The following is a 7,784-nucleotide window of genomic DNA, read 5'->3' as shown; positions in this document are numbered from 1 at the left end:
TTCTATTGGGAGATGTTGCTCCAAAAAAGCATGGTGTTAATTTTATTTCTCCAAATCAGTGATTATTTAATCTAGGAAAATAATTGGGTCAACAAAGCAAAAGTTCGATTTTGGATAACAAAAGAAAACTGGCAAAAGGGGAATAACTTCCCTCCTTTGATTGTAACAAAACTTCGTAAGTGTGGTTCTTTCCTTTGCAAAAATTAGAAATGAATCCTTTTATACACCAAAGGATGGTGAGGTTCCTTTTTAAAACTATTTTTGCTAAAAGGAAGGTTTGTATGGTTCTTTTTAAAGCCCAAAAATAAGTTTTCTCCTATGAAAGCAAGAAATGTTTTGATTTGTGGTTCTTTTTATAGCCCCAAAAAAGTGAGTTCAATTTTAAGAACAAAAGAAGTTCAAATTTTAAACTAACTTAACTAAGTTAGTGAAAATTCTAACTATCTTAATATTTTAAAACTAAGCTCCCATCTGCAACAAATTTGTTAGAATCCTGCAAGGAAACAAGAGGAAAACGTTAGATGATTGGTGGACTTCAACAAGTCTACTTTTTATCCTCGGTTACAGATTTTAAATTTTTGATTTCTGTCTATCAATGATGTGCTACAGAACAAACTGTACGCGCTACAAAATAACAGTGATGCGCTACATTGTTTTCGGGATGCGCTACTCTGTGTTCCGGAAGTGCTGCTCTGTTTTTCTCCCACGCTGAGACCTACATGAAAAGTTTAGTATTCTGATGCGCTAATAAACAGACTTGACGCGCTAGATGATGGACCCAATGTGCTGAACAGTAAATTGGATGCGCTAGGCTATTGACCAGATGCGCTAGTGAATGCTTCCCACGCGTTGATTCTCGTTTCTCGTGGACCTGCAAAAGTGGTTAAATTTGAAAACTGATTTGATATATGGGGTAATGCCCCACGATGGGCGCCAGAAATGTATGCGGGAAAAGCGGGTCGATAGAACTCAATATGTGAAAAACGGAGTCTAAGGAGCCTTGCTCACACACCCACAGGACTTCTTGGTGCAAGCTATGGAGTCATGAAGTATGGCTCAGTTTCCCAAGGATGGTTCCATGGTTCTCTATCTGACGCGGTCCCTCAAACCAATGTTTTTGCTCTCAGATCACTGAGCAAAATGGTTTAGGGATGGCAAATGCAAGAATGAGGGATGCTTTTGTGGATTTTAAGATGAAATGCATCCTAAGCTATGCATGATACTACAAATGCAATAAACTAGCTATAAGATGACAAGGTTAGCAAACAAGACTATCCTAGCATGCTATATTAGTCTATGATTAAGCTAAATGATAAGGAACATACTCTAAATTAGCATATTTGGATTAATTCCTATTTCAAAAGAGAAGCTAAATGATGAGCATATAAAATATGAAAGCTTAAATGGATTTGGGTATAAGTGTGATGCTAAAGACTTGGATGATGAAAATGGAGGAATGAGAGCTCTATTTATAGCAAAAATAGGGCAATGGATGGTCAGGATTGAAAGAGTTAATCAAGGGCCAAGTTTGAAAGTTGGGAATCCATGTTTACAATTGGCACCAATGAAATGGTGACAATTGTCAACATAAGGTTGGTTGAGAGGAGATGTAAGAAGCATTAAATGCTCGAGAAGACCTCATGGTTACCCTAGGGGTTAAGGGTTAAGGTTAAGTTAGGGTTATCCATTGGATAAAGCTTTTACCCAAAGGATAAACTCTTGTGCAAAGGTTTAAGGATAACCATGGTCAAAGCAATAAATGCTTGATAAGACCCTTGGGTTAGATGGAGGTTGAGTTTATGGAAAAAAGTCTCTAACCATGTAAGAGGGTTGAGTTAACCATTAATGGTTTGGAAGACTTTGGAGGTTTGAGAAGTGACTTCCCTTTGTTTAGGGATGTGACAATATTTAGGAGATGCGTTAGGCTAATTGAGAAGTGACTAGAAGAATCTAGAAGAAGGTTAGAAAGGGGTTTAGGAGGCAAGTGGGAGATGTAGGAAAATGCAAGTGGGTGAGGGAAAATAGAATTTATTAAAATAAATTGCTTTATTTCAATTTGGTTGCAAGTTGGGAAATTGAATAAATTAGATTTATTCAATTTGGGGTGGACTATTAATTAAATGTAAATTTAATTAAAAGTAGCTAGAAAGGGGTTTAATTAAATATATTGATTTATTCAATTAAATGATGCGAAAGGGGTCTTTTGAATTTAACTAAATAAATTGAATAGTTTACTTAATTAAATAGAGGAATGCAAGTAATTTAATTAAATTAGATTTAACTAAATAGATGAATGAACATAAAATATTCATTTGGAAATATGGTCATTTTTATACATCTACATTTTGCCCCTCTTTTATGTACTTTCAGGTTAAAAGTACACAAAAATACCAAATACCCCCATCATATGAGGGAGTTTCCCCTCTCAAACACAGAGGAAGATTGTTCCAACTGTTGGAATGGTTGTCACTTCTTTTCGAGCAAACAGGATCAAATTTGAAGAATTAATCACAGTGACAAATCTATTTACCAACAGATATTTGGGGACTCTATTGGCGAGCGAAATACTAGTGTGTTTTGTTCCTTAGAAATATAAAGGTACCTTCTTCAAAGTGAAGGCTGGTGACTTTGTCCAAAAGATTGAATTCAGAACAATGGTTTGGTACAAAGGAAAAATGGAAAGTGACAGTGAAAGTGACGATGAAGACTATTTATATCAAAATAAGCAAGTTCCTGATGAGCTCATACAAGTTGTATTCTTGAAGAATTTTTCTGGTGGCATGGAGTTTACTCCTGATAAGATTCACCCTACCTTATGTCAAGTGTTGCAAAGCATTGAAGAAAAACATGGAAAAGAGATTGGTTTTCTTGATTGTGATCGTTTACCCAAATCAACAACAATCAAGAAAGATGAAGATAAAAGTGTTCTTTCTCTTGTACTTGTTGCTCAACAAAATCAAATTGTCAATGATTCAAAATAAATTTTGTTTTTGAAAAGCTTTTATGGCAATAGGAAACTTGTTCCTGACAAAGCTGCATCCTTCTTTACTTCAAACATTACAAGAGATTGAAGAAATTGAGAGGAGTCATAATTATTTTCTCGCTAACAAAATATTTTGCAACCAAACGATTGAAAGAATCTTACTTGAATATGCATGTCCAGAAGATTACCCAAAACAAGTGATAGGGATATAAAGAGAAGATTTCATTTCTTCATGTAATAATAAAGATGATTGAACAAAATATGGTGAGGAATCATTGGAAGTTCACTCAACTTGCATGCAACCCTAAATAAAAAATGATGATGAAGAAAGAGCATCCCAAGAAGAATCTCATGTAGTCTTTATTCCTGATTGGTGTCTTGAAACTTTTGATGATGACTTTCTATATGGAGAAGATATTCCTATTCATACATTACTAATTGTTGACGAAATCAGAGGTATGACATCCAGTGGACAACTTTGTACTACTTTAACTAGTGAAGAGGCAACCACAAATGAAACTTTGCAGATATCTTCTTTTCCTTAAAATATGGAGACATTTACATCTAAAGATATTGATGAACTTCCAAATCAGCCCCAAGTGAAAGAAGATGAATCACCAAGCATCCAATATTTATCATACATGCAACCTGAGTATGAAGTTTTCAAATTTCATGAAGAATGTCATGGAGAAGAATCCCTGAGTCAAGAGAATATAGAAAGCTATATGGATATTGATGAGCAAATTGAAAATGAATGCTTTTTAGATACATCAACAAATGTTCATGTCTTGAGGAATACACAGTCTATGCCTTATGGAGCATTCAAGATTCAAACCAATCCTATTTTTGAGTCTTTAGATCAAGAAGACACCCCTATATCAGAGGACAATTTTGAGAACTGTGCCAACAATGAAGCAAGGAATGAGGTAATGGATAATCTAATGAAGGAATCTAATCAAGTTATCTCTCATGATGTTTGTACCCCGGATTGGTGATTGAAATCTCCAAATGATGATTCCTTCTATGGTGAAAGTGTTTACATCAATCCTTTGTTTTCAAATGAATGCTTTTCTACAAGTAATTCCCAAGATATAAATGTGTTATCTTCTTCTTCATTTTCCAATCCCATGGAGAAAGAGTTCTATAAAATTATTATGACAAAAGAAGAAGAACATATTCTAATAGAGGATGACCCTAGGCTACCAAAAGCTAACTTTCAAGGAAAATATTTAATACTTGTACCAGCTCAAGTTTCTTCACATCACAGACTATATGAAGGTTGTCCAATTTGTGGGTTAATTTATTGCAAATCAGACTATCAGAGGGATCTTCAAATAGAGGATATTGGTATGCTTGAGAATATTCCAAAAGTTTCCAATAATGTTCAAGGTGGTACCAATTTGATTCAAGAGAGCCTGAAGATTTATGATGAGCTATGGTTGTTCGGTTCGTTGGTCAAAGATATTTCTCATCTTATACATGTTGATTTACTCCACCTATGCAACTTGCAGGTGTCACATGGATGCACATCACTTTTCTGTAGAGGCGCCTATTTATCTCAGCTCGTGAATGGCTTTGTATGATCATTTTGGAGCCACCAGAGGTAGGGATACCTACCATGTACATATCTAGTCATAAGTTTTTGTTGTGTTGGTTCCATTTTTGGTTTGTGCTTGGTCTCTCCAATAATTCTCTTATGTTGTCTCCTCTTTTTGTGACTCTGTTGCCCAAAAGATAATGCACTGATCTTTGTCGATTAAGATTCTAGGTTCATCCTAAGTCCCTCGCGGTCCGTGTCCCCAGTTAGAGCCAACTATTAGCCCCAATTTGTAACCTGTAAAAAATTAAACTTTTGTGTCAATGTTCCTTCCTAGTGAGATTTTTCATAATGTGGCCAATTTTTCAAAGATACCAAGGTATTCAATCTTGAGGCATTTTTGATGAGTTGTTACATTATAATAAATCACCAAAGATGAATCTTTTATTAAATTGCATATCAAAATGATATTTATTGCTCATTTCACAAAGTTTTTAAGTATTTCAATAGGAAACCCTAAGTCTATCAAGAGTCCTAGGAGGTATTCACCCTCGAAGATTGTCTGGAGTCAATCCGACAACATAACAGTGTAAATTGTCTTAGATACCAAATGAGAAGCCCAACACTCTCATTTATAGATTTTGAGGGCTCAAATTCAAATTCACATTCCCTCCAAATGAACGCCAAATCCAAATGCACATTATTTTGAAATTACATTTCATTTCTCCTTTCTCCAAATCGACCTTCTCATAGGAGCAAATATTCTTTATAAAAATGACAATAAAATCATAATGTGGCATCCAAGCTAGATAAGTGAAATATATTATAAAATTAACTTATTTCTCCATAAGGCATCCATCTTGCCGTATTAATATTTCACTTTATAAGTATTTTGCCTCAACAATAAATCACCCAATATATATAATTAAGGAAAAGACTTATATGTCAATATAACTTAAGCGACCCTTTTTAAATAAATCGTCCAACCTTTGCCTTAAGTTATAATTTAATTTAAAACACCATTTTTCATCAAATACTGAACCTGCCAAAACAAACTCCAAGGATATGGGGAAACAAGCTGAGAGAATTGCCCTGCCAGAAATAGTCACTAAACTAAGCTGAGGAACCCTTGCCAAGAATAGCACCAAAAAATGAGGGAAGACCAACTGCTCAAACTGACCTACCAGAAATAGTCTGCTGACATCCTACTAAAAATAGAACTGCTAAAAATAGTACTTACTAAAAATAGCATACTGCTAAAAATAGTAAGTGTTTGTAAAGTGATTTTAACCACATTCTGAGCAGTAGTCACACTTACTAAAAATAGCAAGTCTTGTAAAAGTCACATGATGCAGATGCATGTCGAACCATAAAGCTCTCTGAAAACCCAGAAGGAATCCAGAATCCAAACTATCAAACTCCCACATATAGCCCCTGAAAACACCAAAGAATCCTCCTAGAAAATAGGAAACCCTAATTTCTACCCCCGACTAGCCTATGAGCCTCCGAACTAGGCTAACGGCCAACATAACTAATCACTTTGAAGAAGGGGACATTACAATATTCTTATTAATATGTGAGTTGAAGTTGTGGTGGATGTGTGGATATGTCTTCTTAATGCATGAAGATCATATACGAAAATGAGCTGGTCAATAAAAACAAAGCACCTCGACAGTTTGTTAATAATATAAAAAAGAAATGTGGTTTGTATCAAATGCCATGACTAAAGCATTTGCACAAAATGGGTTGGTCAAAAATTCTTTATAAACTTTCAAGCAAATGCAATTTTCAAGTGTAAAGCAAAATTCAACTACTTTTGCCAGCTTCCCTCCTGCCTCACGCTAGCAATGAGAAGTCAAAGCACAATGTATGAATGCCCATCAAGACATAACAGAAGAGTGATTTCATCATATCTAATTGCAAGTGCTTCAGAGATATACACATGTAATGTAGAATCATAGATACTAAACCCGAAATGCTTTGACATCATCGATTGGTGTTTAAATGATTCGATGATAATGGCAAGTTCACCAACTTTATGATGACTACGAAGAAGTCGAAGCTTGGTAAGTTAGTTGTGTTTTGAAATAAAGATCGGCTATTGGCTAACTTTATTAAGTTGTCCAAAATATCAAAAGGAGAATTATAAATCGGTGTCTTCCCCAACATTCACAACTTCCCGAAAGGAGCATTTTACATCTTCATCGAGAATTTTAACAACATGCCCAAGTTGGCCACCTCGCTCAACATGCCGAAAAAGTATATTACATCTATGTTTTTGAAGGTCAACACAAAAATGGACTTATGCCCATCAGTGATTTCGGTAAGTTTGACAACTTGTCCAAAGGACTGATAACAAATCAAGGCTCACTGTATTCAAGTTTTATTAGAGTTTGTCGGCCATTTCAAATAAGTTTGGAAAGCATTGTAAATGGCCGATAGTTGAAGTGATAAATTAGTTATTCTAACTACCCAAGAAACTAAGCAAATACATCTTTTTTATCTACACGCGAAAATGTAAGATTAGCACCAAGTTATGAACATGCATCAAAGTGTAGAGTGTAGAAGTGCATGCAAAACACAAATCACAAATAAAGCATGCAAACCACTTTACAAACCACCTCAAACAGATCACAATCAAGATAGGTGGTACTCAATATCGACAACATCTGTAGAAAGTGTTATACATGAAGCAGGCAAAGATGGAGAAGCGTACTTCAGCAAGATCCATATCTTTAATGTTATAATGTTTCAAGTTGTTCTTGTAGAAGTGATTTAAGTCACTTATTGTAACTAAAGTTAGCTTTTGGGATTGAGATTTGTAAAAGTTAGATAAATCCTAACTTGACTTGAAAGGGGTGGTTACTCTAAGTGTTTGCTTATGGTAGTTATCCTAAGTGGCTATTTAGGAAGTTATTCTAAGTAGTTACACAAAGTGGTTACAAAGTAGTTATTCTCTCAAGCCTATAAATACAAGGCTTTTGCATTGTAAAAGGGACTTTTTACAGAGGGAGAAACTTTACTGAAATTTTATGAGAAATTTGTAATGACATTTTGATTTGCACTATGTATAGAAAGGATTTTGGACTTGTATATTTCCAAAAAGATAATGAAGAATGCATCTTAGTTTGTGTGTTCTAAATGTATTCATGTGTTATCATGGCCAATTTCTCATATGTCAAATTGGTAGTCTTTTTATGCTTATGTGATTTGTACAATTGATGGGATGATACACACGCAACCTTTGGTATCTTAGTTTGAATG

This window comes from Cryptomeria japonica, chromosome 8 (assembly GCF_030272615.1).
Source record: "Cryptomeria japonica chromosome 8, Sugi_1.0, whole genome shotgun sequence".
NCBI lineage: Eukaryota > Viridiplantae > Streptophyta > Pinopsida > Cupressales > Cupressaceae > Cryptomeria > Cryptomeria japonica.
The sequence above is the reverse complement of the archived record's forward strand: the minus strand, read 5'-3'. Positions refer to the sequence as shown.